The sequence below is a fragment of the Panthera uncia genome, chromosome B1 (assembly GCF_023721935.1).
Source record: "Panthera uncia isolate 11264 chromosome B1, Puncia_PCG_1.0, whole genome shotgun sequence".
In the NCBI taxonomy this organism is placed as follows: Eukaryota; Metazoa; Chordata; class Mammalia; order Carnivora; family Felidae; genus Panthera; species Panthera uncia.
Window position 1 is genome coordinate 41,759,523 of NC_064811.1, and position 15,114 is coordinate 41,774,636.

A 15,114-nucleotide genomic window follows, 5' to 3' on the forward strand; every position below is an offset into this window, starting at 1 on the left:
AGGAGTTAGGGAGTGGCTTGACTGAGTGGTTCTGGGAGGCTTAGGGCTCTCATGAGGTTGTCTCCAGAGACTGGCTGGGGCTGCAGCCATCCGAACATTTGCCTGGGGCTGGTGGGTCTGCTCCCAAGGTCGCTCACTCCAGCAGATGGCACCTCGGTGCCAGCTGTTGACAGGAGGCCTCAGTTCCTCTTTACGTGGACCTCTCCACGGGCTGCTTGAATTTCCTCAAGGAATGGCACCCGACTTTCCCCGCAGGGAGAGGTGCAGGGGAGGGGGTGGAAGATGCAATGCCTGTTACAATCTAGCCTCAGAGGTCACACACTGTCACATACAGGAGTGCAGCCCAGTTGCAATATGGACTACACACGGGCACGAACCCCAGGAAGTGAGGACAAGTGGGGGACATTTGGGAGGATGTCCGTGGGACAGCAGCTCCCATTAAGAGGTGGGGTCTATCTCCTTTGTTCCTTGATTCTGATCTGGCCTCGCAATTTGCTGTGACCGGTGGAAATTGAGAGAAATGACATTGTGGGGATCCTGAGCCCAAGCCGCAAGATTTGCCCTTTTGGCTGTCACCCTCTTGGAATGCCACTGCCGTGTCAACAGCCTGTACTAGTCACCCTTGGGGATGAGGGGCTGTCCCCGGCACCCTCGTTTCAGCCTCAAATACATGAGTGAGCCCGGCCAACACAACATATGGCAAAGACAAGCTGTTGGAGCTGAGCCCAACTCAAACTGTCAAAGCACACAATCATGAAAAAATAAATGATTGCTGTTTGAAGGCACTAAAGCTTTTGGGATGGTTTGTTATGCAGCAATAGGAGACTGATACAATATGACGAACAGCAGTCTATATATTTTGTTGATTTTAAACTCATGAATATATCGTAGGCCTCCTTTCACCTAAGTAGGTACAGATCTTCCTATGTTTAAAAAAAAAAAAATGTTCCAGGGGCGCCTGGGTGGCTTGGTCAGTTAAGCGTCTGACTTCGGCTCAGGTCACGATCTCACGGTCCGTGAGTTCGAGCCCCGCGTCGGGCTCTGTGCTGACGGCTCAGAGCCCGGAGCCTGCTTCAGATTCTGTGTCTCCCTCTCTCTGCCCCTCCCCTGTTCATGCTCTGTCTCTCTCTGTCTCGAAAATAAATAAATGTTAAAAAAAAAAATTTAAAAAAATGTTCCAATAGGGAAATGTCATAATATAGAATTGCCACCATTATTTAACATACTTACTATTAATGGACGTTTAGGTTGTTGACAACATTTTTGCTAATGCAAACAACGCTTTATGAACTTTATTTGTTGCCTAAATTCATGGAAGTAGAATTGCTGGGTCAAGGGAGTTAGGTGCTTAAATATTTGATATGCCAAATTTTACTTCAAAATGTTTGTGCCAGTTTCCATCCCACTCACAGCGTGTCAAATTTTAAAGGAAAATCCCAATAGATAGCGTATGCCCTGTTCCTAAAGTTGCTTAAGTTCGAAGCCAGGGGATTGGGAAACTGAGCTGAGGTGAGGGATCAGGACTTTGTGGGACCAGTACTTTCTCTCCAGCTGTCGTGAGAACAGACCAAGGAACACGATGTGAAGATTCCAAGGGTTTGTGAAAGAAAAGTAGGTTGGAGGCAGCTGGCTCCTGCCATAGGACCCAAAGATGCTTTTTCTATCTCTGAAAGCTTTTTTGGAAATAGCTTTAATATTCAAGGCTGCCAGCTAAAAGCTTTTTAAGAAGATTATCACAATAATAGGCATTAATTTTGAAGTACTAAAGATTACAATAGTGGTTAGTGTCCTGTAAAAGTTTAACATTAACACAACTTAAATACAACTTGTTAGTCAAATTTTTAGGCATAGCTTTTGGATGAACCCCAAGTTCAAGGAGATTTTCTGTGCTTCTAGGTGCATAAATAATGATGCTTAACGTATAGTATATGACAGATACTATTAAAAGGGCTTTCCAGGGTGCCTGGGTGGCTCAGTCGGTTGAGCGTCGGACTTTGACTCAGGTCATGATCTCGCAGTTCGTGGGTTTGAGCCCCGCGTCGGGCTCTGTGCTGGCAGCTCAGGGCCTGGAGCCTGCTTTGGATTCTGTGTCTCCTCTCTCTGCCCCTCCCATGCTCATGCTCTGTCGCTCTCTGTCTCTCAATAATAAATAAATGTTTAAAAAAATTTTTTTAAAGGGCTTTCCATGTACTGTTGCATTTAATTCACATGGCAGAGGAAGAAACTAAGGCACTGAGCAACCAAGTAACTTATTCAAGTTTATCATAGTAATAAGCAGGGAAGCTGGCCTTCTAATCCGTTTGATTCCAGAGGCTCTGATCATATCCACTTCTGCACAGTAGACCTCTTAGCTGCCTACTCCCACCATTCTTCCTTCCTGGAAGACACTGGAGATGTGTTTCCTTCCCAGCTTCCCTTGCAGCTAGAACATGTTCCCCAATATTGGACCAATGGGACCTTAGGAAAAGTCAGCTGGGGACTTCTGGGGAAGCCTTCCCCCCCTAATAAAGGAAGATGTGTGGAAAGAAACCTCTCTCTCTCCACCCTCACCTCTGTCCCAGATACTGTGGGGTATAAAAGTGTTGGCTATCAACGTGTCGCCTAAATGTGGGGTATAAATGTAGCAGCTTTTTTGAATCTATGCTGCCAACTTTGAGATGGGAGTGTAGAGAGGTGAAAAGAGCCTATATCCTTAATGATGCTGTTGGTCTATTGATCCAACCCTAGCCTTGCCTGCTTCCCTCTCAAATTCTTGTTTTGTCAGATTACTAAATTCTCCTACTTTTAATGGAGGTATTCTGTTACTTGTAGCCGAAAGCAACGTAACTAAAACATTACTATGTTACTCTGCCTCTCAGAGAATTTAATCAATCGTAACCTGAGTATGTTGAAAATGTATTTTAAACAGAACTAAGAAATCCTAGAAGAACCCAGAGCACCGGTTCCATATGTAATAATCAGACTCCTGCTTGATTCTGCTCTTTTAGCAAACACAGAAAAGGTTATTAATGGCAAGCTTCATCCTTCTAAAATGACTCATGCTAAAAGAAAAATACAAAAGCTAATTGGTTAAAAAAATTTTTTTCATGTTTATTTATTTTTGAGAGAGAGCGAGGGAGGGGCAGAGAGAGAGGGAGACAGAACATCCTAAGCAGGATCTGCACTGTCAGCACAAAATCCAACGTGGGGCTCAAACTCACCAACCGGGAGATCTTGACCTGAGCCGAAGTCGGACGCTCAACCAACTGAGCCACCCAGGCGTCCCAAACGCATTCATTTTCTAAGTGATGGGAACCCTGGTTTTAAAAAGTGCTGTCCAACTTAGCCGGCTGTGCAAAGTCCTAGTACTACTTGTTGAAATAAGAGAATTGGAAGTGCCTGCCCACCACTGTGGACCAGAAATCTTATACTCTGCCCTGCTCTTTTACTGTGACTAGTTTTCAAAAATGCATATAACCATTCACCAAGAAATGGTCATTTATGTATACTTTGAAAGTTTAAAGACTCAAAAGGCTCCAAAGTCTTCTTGTCTTCACTAGAAAGCAGGATCCTCATTCTCGGATGTTCCAAGAAAGGATATAATTCAGGGGAACGAAGTCTTGAAAGCAGTTTTGGTGGACAATAAAAAAGTTCTCACTTCAGATTATATTGCCCTACATGGTAACCTCACTGAGTCTGGGCAAATTTCACCCTGCCAGGCAGGCAAGCCACCAACACCCACTGGGGTGATTGCTGTTGGTAGTGGGGGAGAGAGGGTTGGATGGATAGTGATGGAGGGAGAGGAGGTGTACCTGTTGCTGCCCTGAAACTCACTGCAGCTAAATGAGCTGCTGTTTGTCCTGCTAATGTCCCTCTTCTCAGCTTCTCCTCAGGAAGAGAGAGGCCAGTGAGATCCATGGAGGAGCTGTTCCCTGAACCAACATGAAAGAGTCGAGCTTTGTGGTGTAAGGGACGGGCTGTGGTAGCCATGGAGGTGCAAGTGACGGGTTGCACTGTTTCCTCCCCCAAATTCACATGCTGAAGCCTTAACCCTTAGTACCTCAGAATGTGACCATATTTGGAGATAGGATCCTTACGGAGACAACCGCATTAAAATGAGGTCATTATCCCATTTGGGCCCTAATACAGTAAGACTAGCGTCCTTATTAAAAGAGGAAATGTGGAAACAGACACATCCAGGAGGCAGATGATGTGAGAAACCGGAGAAGAAGGCCATCATAAGCCAAGGAGAAAGGCCTACAACGGATCCTCCCCTCACAGCCCTCAAATCAGCCCTGCTGACATCTTGATCTGGGACTTCTAACCCCCAGGACCATCAGGAAAGGAATTTCTGTTGTGTAAGCCAACCAGGTCGTGGTATTTGTTACAGCAGCCCCAGCAGGCCCATACAACGCACTACTCAGATCTCCCTCGAGAGAACCTGCCATGAGGAGCATCGTTGACGGAGAGCCTTCTGCGGTCCCATCAGAGCCACTACAGCAATCACTCGGCCACGCTTCCCAGGGCTGCTCCCTTCTGATGCCTGAGTGCAGTGGGGTGGCAAGGGAGGACACTAGAGCTGGGTTATTCCAGCCCAATGTGGGCTCTTCTAAGGGGTTGTCTTTGGGCAAAGACTTCCACTGACCTTGCAGAGATGTTCTCAAAGCTGTACTGCAGATGAAACTCTTCCTACCCAATCCTCCTCCCATGTAGTTCTTCTTTCATAGATTTTACACTGTAATTGTGCTATCTGAGGCTCTTAGCATCTTTCCCAGCAACCTCCTTACATATTGACATGTTTTATATATATAATACAGACACACTGTATATCTATCTATCCATCCATCCATCCATCCATCCATCTATTCTCCACCATCAAAGTCTTTTTTACTGATAAATAAGTCTATGTGTCCCAGCTAATGTGTATGGGACATTATAATTCATCAAAAGCTAAATGCAAATGGAAGTTGATACATAGTTGAGAAGACACTTCAAAACATTTTTCTGAGCTTAACGACACCATGCATTTCCCTTAAATAAAGACAGAAAATTGACAACTTGACCAAGAGAATGGCAAAACCCACTGGCATATTGCTAGAAGTTAGTGTTAAGTACCTGTATGCAGCAGAATGTGCTAGCAATACTTCACAGGGTGGACTCATTGCAATTTCTAGTGACCCGAGTAATAAAGAAAAAATAAGAAACTCAGCATCTCGGTGATTTTGGCCTCTAAATAAAATCAAGAGTTAGTCCTTGAAGGCCAGGAAGGTCACCAGACAAAGCAAAGAACTCAAATCTCTGCCCCTCCAGCATTTGAGGACGAAGGACAGGAAAGCCAGCCTTGTGCTAATTTTAGAATTGCAGAGCCCAGGACACCAGCCAGCCAAAGTCACGCAAACATTGTGGGTAAGCAATGCCACGCCGGCTGCTCTGGACCAGGCCAAACATATGGCAGGTGAAAGCGGATAACATTTCCTCCCAAACATTTGTTTGTTATCTTTACAATCTTTGTTCTTAGAGAAGAAAAATGAAGTTGGCTAGAATTTTGGATCCGCGTGGGTTGTTTTTTTTTTTTTTTTTGCTTGCTTATTTTTAAGTCTCTTTATTGGTTTTCTCACATTAAAAATTAAAGCATCCTCAGCAAAGAAAAAAATCCCAAAGACCCAGAAGTGGATAAAGGAACAAGTGAAAGCTTCTTGGCCTCTCGTTCTCGCCTCTGCCTTCCCCTTCTGCCTGTGGCCCTTCTTTGCCACTTGTGGAGGGGGACAGCCCCACCCTTGGGCTCACTGTTAGTCATTTGGTATGTATCCTTCTGAACTTTTTTCTGGGCACATGTAAAGAAAATAAACTATTTTATTTTATTTTTTTTTTTTAATTTTTTTTTCAACGTTTATTGATTTTTGGGACAGAGAGAGACAGAGCATGAACGGGGGAGGGACAGAGAGAGAGGGAGACACAGAATCGGAAACAGGCTCCAGGCTCTGAGCCATCAGCCCAGAGCCTGACGCGGGGCTCGAACTCACGGACCGTGAGATCGTGACCTGGCTGAAGTCGGACGCTTAACCGACTGCGCCACCCAGGCGCCCCGAAAATAAACTATTTTAAAAGAAAGCCCACTGCCACATGTTCTTGAGGTGACTAATACCTCTGTTCCCATTCTCGAACATCTCAGAAAGATGAAAGGTAGCAGATGGTCCTGTGCTCAGGACTCCCCGTGTGCGTCCATGTGTTCTCCTGAGACTGCTATACCTAATTGAATTAACTGAAATTTACATAGCCACATGTAGCTGGTGGCTGCCATATTGGACAGCACAGGCCTACAGATAGTAACCTTTCTCTAAAGAAGATCCAATTCCCTAAAATAGAAGGAATCCGCTCCGTGTCTCCCTCCTCCCTCTACTTGGGCTCCTTGTCAGTGATCCAGCCCTGATCCATTTATAACTTGGACTCTGAAAACTATCACCGTTAGATACAGATGGTGAATTTTAAAAATGCCACGCCCATTGTAAGTCAAGATAACGAGGGAGAATTCGGTTGATCATCAGTTGATGTTTTCCTTTTGGAGGAAAGTAAAATATGAACTCTCTATAATCACAGATTAGGAAATCAATGGAATCTATTCCTTTGCCTTTATGAGGGCAATCATATAAACAACTCCTGTTAGATGTTCATGTATTATTGCTAAGAGGCCTCCAAAGAAGGAAATTCCCAGTCTGCCTCAGTTTCCCAGGCCAACATTTAATTGGCCCCACTCTAAAATACTCAGGGGGCATTTTGATTCTTGTCTACTTTGATTCTTGTCTGCTTCCTGGTACTCACTGTGGCAGGGTCATCATCTTTCTTCTTGGATTTCAATTTAGAAAAAACGTCACTTGGTTTCCCTATTTGTTTTGTAAGCTTCTCAAACTAGATCCTGGGCAATCAGAATGAGTTGTAAACAGCTCCCTTTGCCCTACGGGGCAGTAAGCAAATAGCTGGAAAGGTTGAAGGTGATGCTGCCTGGAGACATGTGAAAGCAGACAGCCTGTTCTTGGAACCAGAAAGGGTATGATCTGTGACTGGTATAACACAGATGCACGCTTAGATCCCAAACTGGGTATGCATCTTATTTTCTTCTATCTCTTCTCAATTTGTTTGTGTAGGCAGAGGATACTATTTTGCACGCGGGGTCATTTTGAAACTTGCATTCTTGAGGCTGCAATCGTGTTTGGAATTAGTGGATACATGTGGCAGTTTCTTTGTTTCCCAAATGACCATGAACAGTGAAAAAAAAATCTCATTTTTTTCTGATTAAAAGTTAATTTTAGTTTAAAAAAAAAAACACACAGAAAGTAGAAAGAAGAAAGCAAAATTCACCTAACCCTTCTACTGAAAAATCCACAACTAATAACACTTTTGGTGAGTATTAGCTCAGACATTTTCCCCTGCAAATATACACAAATATATTATACCATTCTCAGGCCAGTAACATCTGGAAGGCTGCAAAGGCAAAACTCATTACCATCAAGAAGGCAATCATATGGATCTGGAGACGGTACGAAACAATGCATTTCCCCTGAAATCCCATTTCAGGTCAAACAGAGCCATGGAGGGGGGCACCTGGCCCTGAGCACCTTCTCTGACCTGCCTCTCTCTTCTCCTCCCTACACGATCCCCACGATCTTTCCTAGCCCCTGCTTGCTCCCCTAGAGGACCCAGCTCTATTCTGGAGGTTCAGGGCCTTGTCCTGCCTCATCTCTAAACAGCTCTTTTTCCTGTATTATAGGAAGGAGCACAGGCCTCCAGACTACACACAGAGATCAGCTGGGAGGGCTGGCGTTCTCCACGAAGTTCATCTTGCCCACCTAAATGTCCCTGCCCCCCGACACTTGTACCATTCTGCATTGGGAAGCTGTACAAAGAAGAAGGGAACGTGACTTATTCTAGAACTTTGAGGATAGGAAGAGGCATCAATAAAACAAAATTCTATCACCATCTTTGGGCAATCAGGCCAGATGTCTGCCTGGACATTTTCAACTGCAAAATGGGGACAGCGATATCTACTTCACAGGATTGTTGGGAAGGTAGAATGAGCTATGTGGAGAAGTCTAAATAAGGCCCAAAGAGAGATCCCTCGATGTCTGGCTGACTGTTCTGCAAGAGTCCCTGCAAAGTCGCAGTGTCCTGATGGTCCAGGATCTGGCCAGTAGCTTTATATGCCCAGAGTGTGGATTATTAGTTCATCCATATAAGGCCCTGGGGTGGGCGGGGCTGTTGTGCATAATTTAATTATTAAAAAAATTTTTTTTGGTGGAATTCTCACAGAATAACCTCATTAAGTCCTCTGAGGGATGATACGATTTGCATAACATTTTGAAAACATGATGCGTGGCTCAGAGGAGGTGCCATATTATTCCACATGCTTTCTTTCATCTTCCCAGTCAAAGCATGAATTCTAATGAGACCAGGAAACGGGAATGCAGTAGGTTATTCTTCTAAACAGCCTCATGGCCCTGGGGCAGATTGGTTATTGTTTAGACCTCAGTTTTCTCGTTTGGAAAATGAGTGGTCGTCTCCGAGGTGCTTTCCAGACCTCTGTGTCCTTTCTGTCTATATTCTATAGGATCTAGAATGGCGTTGGAGCAAAGACAGCACTCAGCAAATACTTGCTGATTGAAATGGAGCCAGGGTAACAGGATGCAGTTTTTAAAAGCTGTTCCACGAGTGCCAGAACAAAGTGTTCCCACAGGGTGTGGAAGAGCAAAAGACGAATGAACGGAGGGTTTTTGGGAAACCTTCAAGCAACAAAGGAGAGTCCCCCAAATAGCGCTTGGCTAGATTACCACAGGAGAAACAGCAGGAAATTGCACAATTTTGGAGGAACCAGCTTAAAAATGCTAACGGAAGGAGACGTTCCACTTTCAAAAGACATGAAGCAGAAGGCAAGATCCATTTGTTGCTCAGAGAAAAATAATGTAAGAAGTCAACCGGCTCTAAGTGTCCTCTCCCTTTCAAAAGGTCTGCTCTTGTTCAAGCTATTTAAAAATAAGACCAAGGGTTATCACTCCCACCAGCAGACAAAGGGCTCTGATGTTTCCATTTGACCCTACATTTTCCCTTAATTACCCTCACATGGCTAGTTACCTCCCCCCTCCCCCCCCATATTTTATATCCTTGCCCCTGGTGGGAAGGGGACCTTTTGATATAATCGTGCATCCGAGTCTCCAACAGATGCCAGAAAGAAGCCTTCAGCTATAAGGATGCCTGCCCTGGTTGCTCCAGGTTGATTGAAATGGAGCCAGGGTAACAGGATGCAGTTTTTAAAAGCTGATTGATTGTTCCTCCCAGGTTGCACCAATGGAATCAATACTCTGGAGGGGAAACCAAGGGATACAACAGGGCAGTGGCAGAAGAGAGAAGGGACAAAATGGAGACACATATATGATCACACTAGACAACGGAACATTTCCAATGGTGGCTGAGACTGTTAGTTGTCTCCTACTCTCTGTTCGTCCCTCAGAATAGAAATTTAAAGCAAGCACATGGGAGTTCCACACACACACAATATGTATATATATTTCCCAGCCTACTTTGCTGTTAGGTGTGGCCACGTGACCAGGATCTGGCCAATGGAATTTTAGTGAAACTGATGTGTGTAGATTTCTCACCATGTCTTACATGGAAGCATTGTGTCCTCCTTTTTCTTCCCCTCCACCTTCTGGCTGGAAGGTGGATATGAAGGTGTGAGCTAAAGCAGCTATCTTGGGCCATGTTATGGACTGAACTGGATCCCCCTCAAACTCAGATGCTGAAGGCTTAACTCCCAATGGGACTGAATTTGAAGATAGGGGCTTTAAGGAGGTAATTAAGATTACGTGAGGCCATAGGGTGAGGCCCTAATCTGATAGGACTGGTGTCCTTATGGGAAGAAGAGACAACAACGGCATGCATACACAGAGAAAAGTTTACGTGAGGACATAGTGAGAGAATAGTTGTCTGCAACACGGGAAGAGAGTCCTCCCCAGAAACCAACCTTGCTGGCACCTTAATCTTGAACTTCCAGCTTCCAAAACTGGGAGAAAATAAATTTCTATCGTGTAAGCCCCTCAGTCTGTGATATTTTGTTATAGCAGCCCTAGTAGATTCACGTAGGTCATGAGATAAAATTTGTGTGTTGAGGATGACAGAACGATAAGATTAGAAGGAGCCTGGGTTCGTGGTGATTGTGAAGTTGGCATCCCAGCCCTGGGTCACCTTCCTGATCTTCTGTATGTATAAGAGAGCACAAACTTCTATGAAATCACTGTCCTCCTGGCGTCTTTGTTAAAGCATCAAAGTTTGTATCGAAACTGATCGAGCAGCCCTCCTAGGTAAAAAACGATTGTTGCACGGAGTGAAACTTTCCTATGTTGTATGTTTGTAATTAGCTACAATGTTTGACTTAACTGGACACTAATGCCAGCTAATAATGCATCCATAGTGAAGAAAATTATTCTCAAATGTATCCTTTTGTTTCACAGCCTAATTACGATCCCTAACTGGATATTGATTGAAAACAATTATTTGAACCAACAGGATCTCCACTAAATACATGTTCTGCAAACTGCTTTCCCTACAGGGATGTTCTGGGACTTCTTTATAGTGACCCTACTCACATTTTCCATTAGATACAAAAAGAGGTGGCTTTGGGCTTTCAGAGAAAGGACAGGTACCCACCGTGTCTGTGATGTTGCTGATTTCTAGTCTCACGCACCCTCCAGAAATTAAGCAGAGACATGAAAATTATATTCTGCACCTGATACCCTCGGACATGTCAGAACAAGGATTTATGATCATGGAGATGGTTTTATGGGGAGTTTAAATTCATGATGCTGGTTGGTTACTATTTTTAAAGAACTCAGAGCTTACATCAGTTCCTCTCTTTGATTAGGTGGTGCATTCACAGACTTTACAAGTTATCCCTTAGAGTTTCTTAAAAGCAACAACGTGAATATTCTTGAAATAACTTTGCAAAACAGATAGAAGGGATACGTTGGGATCATTTGTTTTTGTGTATGGAAACCTCTTCTATATCATGATTCTGAAGGATGGCTTGGCGGCAAGTGAAATATTTATACAGTGCACATGTACGTATATACAATACACTTACAGACTCCGTATGCTATCTGTCTTCTACATCTCAAAAGTGCTCTTCAGAAGTGAGGCTACCTCTGCATTTGCTTAATTCCTGCTGCATTTGCTATTTCTCTGTATCTGGCCCGGTTTCTTTCCTCTTCATTTACAAGAACCATCCCACCCGCTAAGGATACAAGGACAGCCTCCCCCCTGCACTGTTAAAACGGGGCTCTTAAAATGTTAATACTGCTCTTTAAATGGATGGCAATGTCTTTGCTGGGTATGTTAAGGATTCATGAAATCAAGTATCAACTTCCAGTTGGTCAGTCTTGCAGTGTGGGAACCTGACCTCTGAAATACAGGCTAACTTCCATCCTTCCACCTCAGGGAAGTTCCCTTTCTTCATCTTTAAAAAAATTTTTTTAATGTTTATTTATTTTTAAGAGAGAGAAAGAGAGAGAGAGAGAGAGAGAGAGAGAGCAGGAGAGGGGCAGAGAGAGAGGGAGACACAGAATCTGAAGCAGGCTCCAAGTTCTGAGCTGTCAGCACAGAGACTGATGTGGGGCTCAAACTCATGAACTGCAAGATCATGACCTGAGCCAAAGCAGGACACTTAACCAACTGAGCCGCCTGGGGGCCCTGGCCAGAGTGATCTTTTTAAAACTTAAATCAGGGGTGCCTGAGTGGCTCAGTCAGTTGGGCGTCCGACTTCGGCTCAGGTCATGGTCTCACGGTTCGTGAGTTTGAGCCCTGCGTCGGGCTCTGGGCTGACAGCTCGGAGCCTGGAGCCTGCTTCGGATTCTGTGTCTCCCTCTGTCTGCCCCTCTGCTGCTTGCACTCTGTCTCTCGCATTGTCTCAAAAATAAATAAACGTTAAAACAAACAAACAAACAAAAAACAACTTAAATCAGACCATAGCACTTCTTTGCTCAAAACTCTCCAAAGGTTCCACACCTAAAATGAAAATTGAAGTCCTTGAAATGCCCTCCAAGGCCTTGCTTGATCTGTCCTCATTTCCTACCGCCCTCTTCTTTACTCATCCTGTTCTAGTCACTATGGCTTGCTTGCTGTACCTTGAACATGTCAGGCATGTATTAGCCTTAAGGCTTTGCAATGGCTGTTGCCTCTCCCTGTCTCTCTTCCCCCAGGTATCTGCATCATCATCCTTTTGTCTCCTTCAAGTCTATACTCAAATGACTACCCTGCCAAACTCCTTCAATTGCTGTCCCTCTCCTCCCCACGGTGCTAAACTTGCTAACTCTGATCTACTCTTTTTCCATATCATACTTACCACCTTCTAACATACAATGTAATTACTTATTTATTATCTGCTTATTTATTTTCTTTCTCTGCCAGATTGTAAACTCCAAAAGTCGGAAGAATTTTTATCTCTCTGCTTTCTGACACATCCTAGGTAGCTCAAATCACACCTAGAAGGTAGTGGTTGCTTATACTTGTATTTGTTGAATCAACGAATTCATGGCAGCAGCATATTATGGACTGGAATATTGAAGGAGCCCTGCACATCCACCATGGGGACAGCTGATGACTAAGGGTTGAGGTTGTGAGTCGTAAGATTTATAACACAGCACAGTATGTAAAAAGTAGAGTGCATGTGCTCAAGAGCACATTATTCATTTCCAAGCATGCATACATGCAAAATACATATTAAACACACTAGAATGGATACTGGTGCTGAAGAGAGATAAAAGGTAAGAAAAAAAGAAAGAAAAATGGAAAGTAGGAAAGAAAAGAACTGAAGAAATTCCTCAAGGACAAATTATAAAAATGCAGCATGAAATGATGAATGTGAATTAATTCAACACTAAGCATGTGGAGTTAAAAAAAATAATGCATTCAGTACTTTTACGAACTCAAATTGTTCTTCTCCTCCATGAAACGGGACAGAGAGGATTTATTTACTGTAAATATTTATGCACCCAACTTGGAAACACCCAAATACATAAAACAATTAATAACATACATAAAAGAAATAAGCGATAATAATACAATAATAGTAGGGGAATTTAATACCCTACTTACATCAATGGCCAGATCATCCAAACAGAAAAAGCAATAAGGAACAGTGGCTTTGAATGACATACTGAATCAGATGGATTTAAGACATATTCAGAATATTCTACCCTAACACAGCAGAACACACATTATTTTCAAGTGCACACGGAACATTTTCCAGAATAGATCATATATTAGGCCACAAAACAAATCTCAACAAATTCAAAAAAATCAAAGTCATACCATGTATCTTTTCTGGCCATAACACTATGAAAATTCTTAGAAATATACCACAAGAAAAATCTGGAAAGAGCACAAATACATGGAGGTTAAAAGGCAGGCTAGTAAGCAATGAATGGGTCAACCAGGAAATCAAAGAAGAATAAAAAATTACATGAAAACAAATGAAAATGAAAATACAATGGTCCAAAGTATCTGGGATGCAACGAAAGTTGTTCTAAGAGGGAAGTTTATACAACACAGGCCTACCTCAAGAAGCTAGTAAAAATCTCAAAAAACCTAACCTTATACTTAAAGGAGCTAGAAAAAAAAAGAACAAACAAAACCCAAACCCAACAAAAGAAAGGAAATCATAAAAATTGTGGCAGAGATAAATCAGACAGAAACTAAAAAAAAGTAATAGAACAGATCAATGAAACCAGAAACTGGGTTTCTGAAAAGATCAGCAAAATTGCTTAACCTCTAGCAAGACTCATTAAAAAAAAAAAAAAGAGGCAGGACCCAAATAAACAAAATTACCACTGAAAGAGGAGAAATAACTGACACCACAAAAATATAAAAAATTATATTTTTATATAAATTTCATAATAGGATATTATGAAAACCTATATGCCAACAAATTAGACAACTTAGAAGAAATGATAAATTCCTAGAAACATATAACCTACCAAAGCGAAAAGCAGGAAGAAATACAAAATTTGAACAGACCAATCACCAGTAATGAAAGTGAATCAGTAAACAAAAAATTCCCAAAAAACAAATGTCCAGGACCAGAAGACTTCACGGGTGAATTCTCCAAACATTTAAAATCTTCCAAAAAATACAAGAGGAAGGAAAATTCCCAAACTCATTCTATGAGACCAGTAGCACCTTGATACCAAAGCCAGATAAAGACACCACCAAAAAAGAGAACCAAAGGCCAATATCTCTCCTGAATATAGATGCAAAAATCCTCAACAAAACATTAGCAAATTGAATCCAACAATATATTTTAAAAATCATACACCACAATCAAGTGGGATTTATTCTGGGGATACTAGGGTGGTTTAATATTTGCAAACAATCGATGTGATATGTCACATCAAAAAGAGAAAAAATAAAAACCATATGATCATTTCAATAGATGCAGGAAAAAGCATTTGACAAAGTAAAACATCCATTCATGATAAAAACCTTCAACAAAGTAGGTCCAGAAGGAAGATACCTCAACATAAGAAAGGCCTTGTATGTAAACCCCACAGCCAGCATCATACTCAATGGTGAAAAATGAAGAGCTTTTCCTGTAAGGTCAGGAAAAAGAAAAGATGTCCACTCTTACCACTTTTATTCAACATAGTATTGGAAGTTCTAGACTCAGCAATTAGATTACATAAAGAAATAAAAGGCATCTAAACTGGTAATGAAGAAGTAAAACTCTCGCTACATGATACTCTACATAGAAAACCCTAAAGACTCCACCAACAAATTACTAGAACTGACTAATGAATTCAGTAAAGTCACAGGATACAAAATCAATGTACAGAAATCTGTTGCATTCTTATACACTAATAATGAAGAAGCAGAAAGTGAAATTAAGAAAACATTCCCATTTACAATTGCACCAAAACAATAAAATATCTAGGAACAGATAACCAGAGAGGTCAGTGAAAGACCTGTATTCTGAAGACTATAAAACACTGATGAAAGAGATTCAAGATTATGCAAAGAAATAGAAAGATATTCCATGCTCGTGGGTTGGAAGAACAGCTATTGTTAAAATGTCTATACTACCCAAGGCAATCTACA